Consider the following 14,911-nt stretch of genomic DNA (forward strand, 5'->3'; position numbering starts at 1 on the left):
GAGTTTCCTCTGCATGATCTTAGAATCTAGGATTTCCCTAACCTCATATTCAGCCCCCTCTCCCTGTACCTCCACCGGAGGGGGTCATTTTAAGGAATTCCAGGTCCATGGGTGTATGGGTTTCAACAGTGAGACATGGAAGACCGGATGTATGTAGAATGTATGGGGTAACACCAACTTCACAGCTAAAGGATTAATGGTGGATTCAATTGGATAAGGGCCGATATACCTTGGATGGAATTTGTTAGGCCCCTTTAATTGGATGTGTTTTGTAGCTAGCCACACCTTGTCACTTACTTGATATGTGGGCTCCTTGGATCGCTTTTTGTCTGCTAAATGCTTGTGAGCTGTTTTTGACTCCAAGAGGGTTTGAGTAGCCTTCCCCAGGGGTTCCTTAATACTAGTGGGTAAGGTGTTAAAGGCAGGCATGTCCAGGTGTGCTGGTGTGTCAAGCACTGAGGTGTGTGGATCCCTTCCATGTAAAAAGAAGAAGGGTGAGGCACCCGTGGAACTGTGTTGTTGTAGGCATATTCAGCAGCCCATAGTAGTTCCACCCAATTAAGGTCCACTTGGGTAATCATAAATCAGAGATATTGCTCAAGAGTCTAGCTTGTTCTTTTGGTTTGGCCATTCATCTGTGGATGGTGACTGGTAGACAAACGGATTTCAATCTGGGCCTTGGTACAGCAATTACTCCAGAACTTGGAAACAAACTGACTCCCCCAATCTGAGATCACCATCGAGGGGAAGCCATGCAGTCTGACAATGTTTGCCAAGAAGGTCTGAGCTAGAACCCCTGCGTTTGGTAGTCCCTTCATGGCGATGAAGTGTGCCATTTTGGTTAGGTGATCCACGACAACCAGTGTGGTGTTATAATCGCTGCAAGGTGGTAGCTCGGTAATGAAGTCCAGAGAGATGGTATGCCATGGAGCCATTGGAATCGACAAAGGGCGAAGCAATCCCGATGGTTTGTTTCTTGGCGTCTTGTTTCTGGCGCATATATCACAAGTCTTTACGTATTGCGTAATGTCTTTCCACCACGTAGGCCACCAGAAGATCTTTCTGACATTTGCCCTGGTTTTTGCTATGCCTGGATGTCCAGCTATGAGTGCATCATGATAGGTTTTTATAACCTGGTTGTGCATCATAGGGTGTGGTAGATACAAGCGGTTCTGGTAATATGGAAGATCATCCACTGTCATCTATTGCATTCCCTGTAAGATCTAGGCTTGTATATGGGAGGGTTAATGAGCTTTCTGATTTCGTCTTGTATTTCGTCCAATGAGGGAGAGCTGATCCACATGACTCCTAATAGTTTCTCTTCTGGTATGATTGTTATGGGCATAGGACTTGCATACACATCTTCACCGTCAACATCCCAACCAATCCGAGATAGCGCATCCGCCTTTCGGTTCTCCACACTCGGGCGATACGTCACCGTGAAATCGTACTCCGAGAAGAACTAAGCACACTGTAGATGGCGCGGAGACTGGGCCCTGGCCGTCCACAGGAATTGCAGATTGTGATGGTCTGTGAGTACTGTGACTGTGAGACGAGCACCAAGGAGATGATGTCGCCACTCCTTAAAGGCAGCCTTAATGGTCAGTAATTCTTTGTCTGTCACAACATAATTTAGCTCTGCTGGTTTGAACTTCCGGGACCAGAATGCCACTGGGTGTAAGTGGTTGGTGTCAGGATCTCTTTGGGACAGAACCACCCCCATAGCCACATTGGAAACCTCTGTTTTAACCAAGTATGGGCGCTCAGGATTCGGATGCTTGAGTACTGGTACGGTAGTGAATCGATGTTTCAGTAGCATGAAAGCCTGCTTGGCTTCGGGGTCCACTTCAACGTGTGGTTATTTTGGAGCAAGGAGGTGATGGGATGAACAATATCTGAAAAGTCTGCGATAAACCGCCTGTAAAAGTTAGTGAACCCCAGGAAACTCTAGACAGTTTTGATGGAGGTGGGAAAGGCCATTTTAGTATTGGTTATCTATCTGGATGCGGTGAGGAGTTAGTATGTACCCAAGGAACTCCACTGTGGTCACGTGGAAAGCACGCTTCTCGAGTTTTGCAAATAGGTGGTGCTGGTGTAGTTTGTCTAAGACTGCCTTGACATGATGCACATGTTCTTCTGAAGTCGTGGAGTAGATCAAGATATCATCTATGTACACCATCGCGCAAACCTCTAGTAACTCCCTCAGAACATCAGTCATAAAAAACTGGAACGCCGCCGGAGCGTTGCACAACCAGAATGGCATGACGGTGTATTCGAATAGCACAAATTTTGTGCGGAAGGCTGTCTTCCACCTGTCCCCGGTCTTTTTTGTCAACCATTTTTTTGTGATACTTTTGTTGAGTCCTCTGTAATCTATACAGGTCCTGAGGTCCCTCTCCTTCTTGGGGATGAAAAAAAGAGCTGAGGAGACAGGTTACTTGGATGGCCGAATGAACCCGTTGGCTCGATACTGGTCTAAGTAGTTACATAGGTGTTGGTTCTCCTTCTCCGTAAGGGCATATATACGACTGCAGGGAAGTTGTGCTCCTGGGACCAGGTCGATTTGGCAGTCATAGGGCCTGTGGGGTGGCAAGATGCTGGCTTGCTCCTTCTGAAAGACATCTTGATAGGCGTTGTATTCTGAAGGCAGTTGACCCATTACACCAATCACCATCCTATGTGATCCAGCTCCAGGTTTGTGGGTTTTGGCAACATAGGTGGATATAACTGGATAACAGGTCTGAGCACAATCGGCTGGGAAGGTCAACGAATGGGTCTGCCAATCTATGGCCGGGTTATGGCAGTCCAACCGGGGCACCCCCAGAATCAATTGGAACTGGGGTGTGTTAAGTCAAAGACTATGTGTTCCCAATGGCCGTCATGGCATAGCAATACAACCTTCCCTGTACATTGGGTCACTGGACCAGATGACAGTTGAGACCCATCCACAGACACAATGTTATCTGCCTTTTCTCGTCTCCGAATGGGCACACCAATTTGCATGGCCACAGTGATGTCCATGTAATTTACTACTGCCCCATAGTCGATGTATGCTTCCAAGGCATGCATCCGCTGAGGCTGTTCGGGGCATAGCAGAATCACTAGTGTTGCAAGATGTGAGACCGTTGACGTCCTTTCCTTTCCCATCAAGCCGATCTCCACTCTTGTCGAGCCATGCAGTTTTCCGACAGCTGCTGTACTTCTGTCATGTTCACTTCAATAGCCCCCAGTGACTTCCGGGGTGTCTTGCTTGGGCAATCATTTAAGAAATGTCCTGCCTTGCCACAATATAGACAGAATTGTTGCTTCCTACGCTGCTCCCATTCTTCTTTGGTTAGTGGTCCTCTTATGCTACCCAACTGCATGGGCTCGGGCGTGTTGTCTGTGGTTCGGGGTGCATCCCGAGGATGTACGTACAGAGGTCAGTTCTCGAAATGCAACCAATCTGACCGCCTTTCCTGCAGGCGGTGATCCAGCTGCACCACCAGGTCTATGTATTCTAAACAACGTTCAGGTGGATTCACGACCTGCTCTAAGACGTCCTTCAACTCGCTTCGGAGAGCGGTAAAACAGGGTGGTTCTCTTGTCCTCGGGCTAGTTGGTTTTGGCCACCAGTCCATTGAATGTAGTAATATATACCAATAAATCCTGGGACCCTTGTCGAAGGGCTAGCAACTCTCCGTCTAAGGAATGCCCCTGTGTATGACAGACAAAGAGCTTATCCATTTCCTGCTGGACACCGGAAAAATTGTACAGGATGAGATCATCCCGGTTGACCAGTGGCACTGACCAGCTGGCTGCATGCCCCCCTAGATAGGACAGGACAAAGGTCACCTTGGTCTGATAAGTCAGGAACACCCCCGGGCAACATAGGAAGTGGAGCCAGCATCAGTTCAAGACAGCGTATTATTGGGGGTCCCCCGTGTATCTCTCAGGTGGGGCTAAAGGAACGGCAACTGGAGTAGTCACATGTATCTGAGGTGACGCTGCTGCTGCACCATCGTGGGGACCTGGCAAGGGGGTCTGTCCGGCTTGTGTTCTGGTGAGGCATTTTGCTAACTCCTCCGTTCTTTCTCTATTCACTACCAACTCTTTTCTCATTGCATTAGTCTTGAAGCGGACTGCATGCAGCTCAGCCCGCAGTTCGCCTAGCAATGCGGCTAACTGGTCTACTTCTGATGCCATGACAGTCAGGCAGGGTGGTTATGTGGGCTTAGTGGTCTATAACGCTTAGCTCTGCTGCCATGCCGGAGTACCTGGTCCGGCCTATCGGCGTGTGGTACTGGTCTCGACTCTGTGTGGCTCACTCCAAAACACTCCCTTCCCTCTGTAACACTGTAAGGTAAGTTGCCCAGCGGACAGGGTGGTCGGGAGTGATCTAGTGTGATTCTTGGTCTGCCGGGTGAGTTTTGGATCCCTCAGGATGAATCTAAGGACAGGGAATAGATGGAATCAACCAGTGTGTAAGCACTCTGTTTTTCCCCCCACCTCCCTCCCTGTGTGTTGTGTTATTATTTTGATTAATATTTGATGTATGAAGTTCTGAAAAGTAATACATTGTGAAATGTGGAATTGAAGTTGTCTTGAGTTAAGTGTAGTAATCGATTGGCGCCAGTCAGAAGACAGATAGGTTGTTGAGACAAAAGAGGATTGAGCGGCGAATGATGGTGCTTGCTCATATTTTTTTGTTTAGATTAAAAGTGGTGAGAAAGCTTTAAGATAAGTAGAGATTTATTAAATATAACAAGGTGACGATCTGGTAAGTATCAACAGTTATTTGTGACTTGTCATTATGGAGGACACTCCTCTTATGCACCTTTGTAATACATTACCACAACATGCTCCCAAGTGCACATTGGGTAAAGGCCAAAGCTGATCAAATGTTCATGCCATGGGCGCAGGGGCGATCATTGTCAAAGGCAGTATTATAACACATGACCACATGTGTGCACGCTGCATACATGGGAAAGAAATTAGAGAAAAGACTGGTGTTTTAGAACTCTGGAAAATGTATCAAGAGGATAAAGAGGACACTCCACCGGAGGAGTGGATGCTTAATCAGCATAAAGGGGAGGGCATCAGGCTCTCGGCTCCTCTTACTCCACCTGAAACTAAGAATGTAGATGCAGAGGTGACAAGATTGTATCCTTTAAAAGAATTAAAAGCAGCAGCGGAGTATAGTAACCTGACATATGCACCCCCCCCCGCTTATATTAATGATGGCAGTCCAGATGAGAGTAAAATGAAGGAACATGAGTGTAAATTCATACGAGATAGAGAGGAACGAGGTGAGAGATCAAATATATCAACAGATATAGACAAGGAAATCAAGAGATGGAAAGGACAGAAGGATAGGGCCAATGAGGTAATGCTTGTACAGAACAAATGGATGGGAGGACAGATATTACTGAAGTTAGATGGGAAAAGCATCGAGGAGGTTAGGCAAACGGAAGACAAAAATAAGCAAGAAAAGAAGGATAGGGAATGAGAAAAGCGGTTGAGGGAGGATGAGCAAGGAAGGAAAAGCAGGGAATGATGGAATAAGATATATAGAGAAGAAAAAGAGATAGATGAAAATCAGCAGAGGAACAAAAGAAGTATGACAGTCGGAAGAAAGAAATAGTAGAAAGGCATATAAGAGACAGAAAGAAGAGGCACAACGAGTGAAGGAAAAAAGATTACAGAGAAGAAGAACGAAGAGAAGAAGTAAGAAGAGAAGCAAAAAAGCAAGAACAAGAGAGGAAAAGAAGAGACGCGAGAGAATGAAGGGAAGTGGAAGAAGGAATAAAACAGAATAGAAGGCAGCGAGATCTTGATGCCAGTCTCATTGTTAAAGAACGAATAAGACCAAGCGTTGAAATACAGGGGTGATGGGAAATGATGCGCGAAGTTTTCCCAATGAGAGAAATGACTCATGAAATATCTAAAGTAGCACAAGAAGAGGAAAGATATGGTGTAGAAAGTATTGGAGAGAGGATTGATAAGTTATATCAGCAAATAAGGCAGAAAAGCGAGTATGGCACTCAAGGGAGCGGCACGATCCCTGATACCAAAAACAGGGGATGAGCAGGAAAACCTGTTCAGTGATGAACACAGAGCATTGTCTTTGAGTGGAATAGATTTAGATAGAGAAGAGTAGGATGATAGAACACCAGATCCTTTACCATATCCCGAACTTTGCTGAACATGATCGTGTATTGTGGGAAGAGAATCCCCACCATATTTGAGTAGGTTACGGTCATTACCAGTACAAATACAAACAGGGGTGATTACCCCTGGATTGAATACATGAATAATGGGGTCCAGTTATGGGATGGGGTTCACACAGTTTCCCTTGTTAGAGAAAGGGGGGGGCAAGGCCGCAATATATTTCATGGCCCCAGATGGATATGGATAACTTAAAATGCAAGTTACCTAGTTTGACTTTGGGGGCTGAAAAATGGATATACGAATTAGAGAAAATGACAGGGTGAAATGCGTTATCTTTATTATTGTTATTTATTTTGCATTTGTGAAGCGCACGCAAACCTTCAGGCATCTGGGAGCTTGACACCAGTTACATGGAGCCCATAGGCAAACAAATACTTAGATCAATAACTAGGCAAAGGTACATATCAAGTAAGTAATCATGCAGGTAATATAATGACAGTTTTCATTCATAGGTTACAGAGACGGGAGCAGTTTTGTGCGCCAGAACCCTGAAGCGAGTGACATAAGATTAAACCAAATAGCCAAAGTTCTTAGGGCTTTGCAAAATTCCCAGTAGGATTTTTCTTCTCTTAGTGTCTGCAGGAGGGCGTTCCATTGTTTTGCAGCGAGGATGTGGAAGCTCGAGCCTCCCGCTCTGGTGCGCTTGAATTTTGGTTGTACCAGTCTGCGGGTGTAGGGGGTTCTAATAGGCCTATTTGGTGCATAACAATTTTTTGGGCTAGATACAGTGGGCTCATTTTTGATATATACCTGTAATGGTAAATGTCTTGAATAGGATTCTTTGCCGAATAGGAGGTCAGTGTACTGCTTTCCTGGCATCTGATATATGGTTGTGTCTGGTTAAGTTTAGAACAGCTCATAATTCATTATTTTGAATAGTCTGGAGTTTTTGTATGTTATACGAGGATGTGCCGGCGAAAAGGACGCTACAGTAATCCAGCCTTGTGCCACAACCACCCGTGCAATAGTTAAACAACTATCTTCAGATAGGTAGGGTCTGGCTGTGATAAGGAGTTTGGTGTAATATACTGCTGATGAGGATATGGCATTTACTTGGCGAGAGAGTGAGAGGGTGGCATCTAAGTAGACACCCAAGGTTTTCACAGCAGGTGATACCGTGATCTTAGTGCCATCTATGTTGAAGGTAGTGTAATCCATGTCCAGTTTATTTAGGACTGAGTGAGGTTTGACTAGAAGTAGTTCCGTCTTCTCATCATTAAGGCAAAGGCCATGGGTTGCCATCCATGCTTGGATGGTGTTATATGTGGAGTTTAACAAGGCAGAGTCCTGGGTGCAGTTGCCTGATAATGGGAGGAGGATTTGGGTGTCATTAACCTAGTTGGTGTAAATAATGCCCTGAGTGTCTAGGAGGTCAAAGAGAAGCTTAGTGAAAATATTGTACAGCGTGGGAGAGATACATGAGACTTGGGGTACTGAGCAATTAATGGGAGCGGGTGCTGCACATGCTTGATCAGAGAATACCTTCATAACTCGACCTTCTAGGAAGGAGGTCATCCAAGCTGCTGCTTCAGGTGAAAAGGCAGCTGCAGAAGTGAGATGGTGAATAGGATGCTGCGGTCTACTAAGTAAAAGGCTGCAGATAGGTCTAAAGGGGCAGCAGGGCAGGCTTGCCCTTGTCCCTGATATCATCCATCTGATTTTTTAGATTGAGTAGTGCCGACTCAGTACCATGGCCATGATGAAACCCTGATTGGCGGGTACCTAGAAATTGTTTTGATTCTAGATGGTGTTGAATCTGGATATATGCAGCTCTGTCTAGTATTTTTAGAAGGAATGGTACTGTTACTGTGGTGATCGGTCTGTAATTGTTCGGTATGGCAGGATCTAAGGAAGGTTTTTTCAATAACGGTAGGACCCAAGCTTCTTTAAGCAGGGATGGGACTTTGCCTGTCGTAAATGATTCATTGATAAATGCTGCGATGATTGGGGATAGTGGGGTTAATTTTTTTTATTTGTTTCAATTGTACAAATTGTACATTTACACAACCTTTTATAACAATTCATAACAGAAATCTACACGCATTATCACATTATACATAAAGTTGAACCAGGGCAGTATACTAGTCAACATTGCACTCATAAATAATTAATTTAAAGAGAAAAGAAAAATAAAGAAAGATAATAGAAATTAGACATTTTAAGTAAAGACTCTACAGAAAGCACAGTCACAATGCTAATCCTCCTTAATTAAATTGATCACATTACATTAACACACATTATTTAAGTCAGAGATTCCTTGCACCGTCACTTTGTCAATCTCAAGAAAGATGTTGATTAACATTTTTACCAATGCAATTAATAATGACAATTGAGAGGTCGTAATTAACCTATGCTATAGATCATTAGTCATTAGTAGATGTTGGGTGAACAAATCATTCAAAGTAGTATATTCTTTGGTTATTAAATTTGGGATCTTACATCACCAAATGGAACAGGGATTCAGTGATATTTGAATCGCACATTCTGCCCCGTCTCAGCTCACGTGTACTCCCAGCTTGGGGCCTACAACCTCCAGGGTTGGAAGGCAGTTTAACTGAAATTTGAAATACCAGTCGCAGTACTTTGAGCTAGGAAATGTTGCCAAATAGGGTCTTAATGGAAGGCAACTACAGTAATTATTTTCCCTCGTAAAGGTTTAGGTGGCTCAGATCCGTTACATCACTATGTTCATCCCATTGCTTAATTTTGTTCTTAAATTTTGCTTTGGACTCAGAGCCGTCCACACCCAGCATGTTGCAAACTTATCACCTCTCATTTTTAGTTTTTTCATGAATGGATTTGTATTTTTCAAAAACAGAATAGTTAGGTGGTACACCAATGTGTTCTCTCCGGATCTTTCCAAGGAATGGTCTTACTAAGATACTATGACCACCAGGACGTTAGGAATAGCTAAAGTCTGATGACACTTATGGGCACCGAGATGGGGAGCCCCAACACTTGTTTCAGGATTGTTCCTTCCAATACATCGATGAGCCTCCTATCAGTGTTGTGCATCAGTTTGCATCCATAAAGAACAATGGGCGAAACCTTGACCCTATAAAATTCTATTATCGGAAACACAGAGTATGCATACAATTTACTTTTTATCCTTTTCATCAAGGAAAGACAAGAGGAGATTTTTTCATCTATTCTGGCTAGTTCTTTCTCCCTTTGTTTCTTCACCCCAATCTCGTAGCCTAGATATCGAATTGAGTCGACTCGCTGTGTGGTGGCATTGTTCAATTTCCACACATATTCCCTACAATTTTTCTTGGTGGTACTAACCATTACGTACAATTTAGTGGTGTTTATTTGTAGAGAATTCTCCGCCAAGTACTGATTGACCCCGTAAAGTTGACGCTGGAGGCCAGCAGGAGTATAGTCAATTAACAGGATATCGTCTGCATACGTGATACAATTTAATTGAAATCCTGACCATGTTGGCACAAATCCTCCCCACTCTTTACTTGCGCCCCAAAGGTCTGCTATTTAGTAATTGAAAAGAGTGGGGGCAACTACACACCGCTGGCGGACTCCTTTGGTCAACAACATTTTCCTTGATAGATCTCCCATAACATTAAGTCTAACCCTAGTAGAATTGTTGGAGTAGAGTAATAGAATCATAACCAATAGGGCCGGATCAATACCGTTTTTCAACATTTTAGATCACAGTCTATTGATATCAACATTATCAAATGCGGAGGTAAGATCGATTGCCGCTACACATAATGTTCTCCCTGAATAAGATCCTACATCGGAAAGGCAGGCTTTAAGGGCTAAACCACTCTTAATAGTTCCAACCCCCTTCCTATATCCTGTCTGTGGTTGGCTGAGTAGATGATTTTTTTCCACCAACTGTTGTAATTCCTTTAGCACCTGATTAGCACAAACATTTGAAGAAGAATCCAGGAGTCAGATAGGCCGGTAGCAAGAGGGATCAGCTTGATTCCGTTTTATAAAGATTGGTACTAAAATTGAACCCGACCAAGACATGGAATAGATGTGGTTACTCATGATGTGCGTAAACAAGTGGAACATGATGTCTGCCCAAAGTACGGGATTTTTCTTAAGAATCCCGCTCGTTATTCCATCACGTCCACTTGCACGTGAGTTCTTTAGTTTACTGATGATAATCTCAATCTCAAGCCAATCAAAGGTGAGCAGATGATTTTTAGAAGCAAGTTGGTGTACTTCTAATGGTCTATTTGTGTACTTTCCTGCTCCATATTTAATTGAAAAGAAACCGACCCAATCTCCCTCGCTTACACTGGTTGATTGAACCACGTCTTGCACCCTTTCTTTGTTGTTCAGTGTACACCATATTGCAGAGTGTCTTTTTTAATTATGTTGTTCAAAAGCACTTGGTTGATTCCAAAATATTTTTTGAATTCTATGTAATTCGCATCAAAGCCTGTATCGTTGTTTAATTGTTTTCTTCTATTTTTCTTTCTCCATAGGTACAAGGTCAATAAGTTTTCGCAAAGGTCTTACTTCTTTGTGTATTGGGAAGGGGTGCATTAACTGATCTGCTCTGCATTTTCTACTTTGGTTTCCCACGTCGCACTAATATATTAGGGACATTTCCTGGCACAGTTTGTGTGATTTTCTCATTGACACTTAGTCCAAGACACCACTTATTCAACCCTAAATTTATTGTACTAGTATGTATGCTATATTGAACTACTGTGTTTCCTCAGTTGGACACAATCATTGATTTTTCTAACATTTGTTCTCTTTTTTTCTTGAAAATTTCAATAGTCAATGTAATCTTTAAAATAGAATAATCATTTTTTTCAGTTTTAACTATGTCTAAGGGACCAATTAATTATCATCAAAAGTCTTAAAAAAATATAATCTATGGTCGAGGCTACAAAGGATTTTGATCATTTGGGGACATCTTTAAGGGCCCCATCTTTTAAGAGATTAGTCTGAGTAAAGGCCCATCTTGCAAGAAAGTTTGACCACATCTTCCCATTATTGGATTTCCCTGTCATGTGTGAAGTGGAAGCTACACCTGTCTTGATGCCAAGATCGCCTCAGTCAGAGTCCTTAACCAAGCATTGACAATTAAAATCGCCCACAATTAATATACCCGCATGTGAGTGGTAATTTGACCAGGTTACCAGTACATCTTCAATTTCATCGAGCATCTCTACAGGCACCCGTGGGATTGAAGTACACATTGATAACTAAGGCAAGGGGCAAACCAGGACTTTTTCTTGTATCAATTAGTTTAGTTATCAGAATGGCATCAGAGCTAGTTGGGATTTCAATTTGCCTTAACCTCTGGGACACCCTAAATGCGGTCAACAACCCTCCTGCAGACCGGCCCCTTACACCTTTCTTTGAAAACTTGGTGTTAATAGTGAAACCATCCCACACAGGGGTTTGTCTCAGCCATGTTTCCTGCAAAAGAAAGAGATCAGATCGCTCCCATAACACACTCGCCTCCCCATTTAAGAATGAATTATGACCACGAGAATTCCAAATTAGAATATGCCATATACTATTTGAAACCTAGTCGGCCTCGAGCTGAGGTTCGGAGAACTGAAGAAAGCCAACCCCAGCTTGATGCGTCGCAGTTTGAAGGGAGTTCCTGGCGCCTGTCTGAAACAAATTTACGTGTAATCATCATCCTTGGTCTGACAGGTGCAGGTTGACAGAAGCCTATGGCGAGAAGTGATTTGGCAAGAGAAGGCATTGGAAGGTCAGTGTGGTCATTAAGTCCGAGGTTGAATTCACCTAGGAGGGTTATTTGTGAAGAGAGCTTTAGGTTGTGACTTAGTGTCTGGAGGAAGTCTTCTTCAAAGGCATTGGTGGCTCCGGGAGGTCGGTAGATTATATGGATACTGTTGGTAGGGGTAATCGTTAGTTTTAGTGAGAGGATGTTGCATGGTTTGTTGAGCAAGGTGTTAAGTTGCCTGATGTGCAGATGTTTTTTTTTGTTGCTATGTAGGCAGTCCCTTTGCTTCTGGCGATAAGTCTATCACTTCTAAAAATGGTGTAGTCGGGGGGAATGGCAATTTCTAGTGCAGGGGCTGAGGCTGTGCATAGCCATGTTTCTGTGATAGCTAATGCATCTAGGCCGTTGACCGTTAGGAGGTCATGGATATCTAGGGTGTGGGCAGGGAGTGAGCGAGCATTGATTAGGGCCAGGTTAAGAGTACTTTTGGGCATGTTTTTGCTCTAGATTGGTTGCAAGCAATGCTATGATGTGGGTAGCAATAGTGTTAGGTTGCTGATCAGGAGAGGCGTTGGTTTTGTTCAGTGGGAGTGCCTTTAGTGGGGTTGCAGGTAAGCAGGAGTCAACCCTCGGTGCAAGGCTATGGCCATGATCAAAATTTGGTGCAGCATTATTGCAGGAATCAGCAGAGGATGCCAGGCTATGGCATGAATCAGCAGTGGGTACAGGGCTGTGGCATGAATCAGCAATGAGTACCAGACAATGGCATGAATCAACAATGGGTACAGGGCTATGGCATGAATCAGAAATGCATACCAGGCTATGGCATGAATCAACAATGGATACAGGGCTCTGGCATGAATCAGTAATGGGTACAGGCTATGACATGAATAAACAATGGGCACAGGGCTATGGCATGAATCAACAATGGGTACCAGGCTATGGCATGTATCAACAATGGGTACCAGGCTATGGCATGAATCAACAATGGGTACAGGGCTATGGCATGAACCAGCAATGGGTACAGGGCTATGGCAAGAATCAACAATGGGTACCAGGCTATGGCATGTATCAACAATGGGTGCAGGGCTATGGCATGTATCAACAATGGGTGAATGGCTATGGTGGTGATGGACATTTGGCTCAGCATTATTGCAAGGATTAACATTTGGTACCTGGCTATGACATGAGGTTATGGTTACAGGGCAGGCGAGAGAGCATGTGGAAGTTGTATAGTCAATGAAGGAGGTGGCATTAATGGCCGACGTAGTTCCAGGTGCAGGTAGTGCAGGTAGCACAGTGGCAGCCGCGCGGGCCTGCGATACAATGTGGGGTGAAGCGAATGCAGTCAAGTATTGTTTGTTGGAAGCATGGCTGACTGGTGATGTTGGTTGTTCGCTCCTGTTGGTAGGTTCCTGGTAGTCCCGGTGAAGAGGTTTGGTGGCGATGTACTCCACGATGGGCATCTATTGAGGAGGGTTAGAAGAGGGGACGCAGATGCGTGAGAGATAGTGCATGTGTGGGTGGACTTTTTGCACATTACGCCATAAGAGACGTTGGCCATAGGAGGCATAATGGCAGCTATTCTTGGAGAGAGAGCTGATGACATTTGGAAATGAGCAGGATATGCAAGTGTGACAGCACAAAATACAGTTCATGATGAAGCGCCATTTTATAATTGTAGACCAGACGTTTGGAGGGTTCTCAGGGTGCAGTATCCCAATATGTCAGATATGGGTGCAATTATGACACGTAAAATGAAAGGAGATGAAGACCCTATTACTTATATTCAGGATATTCAAGAGAGATGGCAATTTGAGATGTGTGAGCCTTAGGAAAAAACAGTGGCACTATTCTATCATATTTTGTGTCAGGGATTGCCAGAAAAAGTACAGAGAGAAATGAAAAAACAAGTAGGAATGGAAGCAAAGCCGTGGGCTGAGATACAGTTGCCTGTGATGCATCATTGCCGATTGTTACAAGAGAAGCATAAAAAGAAAAATGAGAACAGGAAGGTTGAGGAAGCCAAGTTAGTTCAGGTAAACATTTTAAAATTTGCTATAGGAGGGAGAAGTGGAGAAGTAGGAGGAATGCAAGAAGCAACGTGTGCATTGCAGGTGATTTATGTACACCCAGTGGATCAAAGTGGCTATGGGTTTTGGCCACGAGGTAGAGGTGGAGGATTTAGAGGAAAAGGAGGTGGATTTCAGAACACCCAAGGTGGATTTAAAAATGACCAGGGTGGAAGTCAGAACACTCAGGGAGGATATAATGGTGAGTTTGTCAGATGGCCACCCCCATTGTGTTGTAATTGTGGGATAGCAGGGCATAGTGCGCGTGTATGTAGAAGCTGAGGAAACATGCAACAAAATAGACAAATGCAAGAGGGGGGGCAGGTGATCCACTGCCATACAGCACACAAACACAAGAGGATTGCGCCTAGGATCATATATCCTATCAAATACAGGCACCACAGGTACAGCAGGCACAACAGCAGGCGCCAGTGCAAATGCACCAACCACAAGGGGAATCGCAACAAGCACCTATGCAGACACAATGGAATGTGAACACTGGGCAAGCACAAACACCTACGATAGGGAGTGTCACTGTGGTAGGAGGGAATCCTTTTAAGGGGACAGGGATGAATGTGTACCCTCAATAGGACAGCTCACAGAGTGACGTAATGTGTTCAGTACTATCAGTAACACCAGACCGCCAAGAGGAACAAAGCAGTGATGTGATGATAGGAGGCAAATCTTTTTCTTTTCTTATAGACACTGGGTGACTTGCTCATGTATAAGGGGGGAAACATACCCAATGTCAGGTATTGCCATGAATGCTCAAGGGTTTGCTTGAGCTACGAATTTAGTTCATTTTACTGATAAATTGCCTGTTTCTATAGAGGAATGTGACATGTCTGTCCCCTTGTTATATTCGCGACCAACGCCAGTTAACATTTTGGGTAGACATTTTATGATGAAACTTAACATGACTATTTCATTCACTGATCAAGGAATA

This window comes from Ambystoma mexicanum, chromosome 5p (assembly GCF_040938575.1).
Source record: "Ambystoma mexicanum isolate Mex_15411 chromosome 5p, UKY_AmexF1_1, whole genome shotgun sequence".
NCBI classification, from domain to species: domain Eukaryota; kingdom Metazoa; phylum Chordata; class Amphibia; order Caudata; family Ambystomatidae; genus Ambystoma; species Ambystoma mexicanum.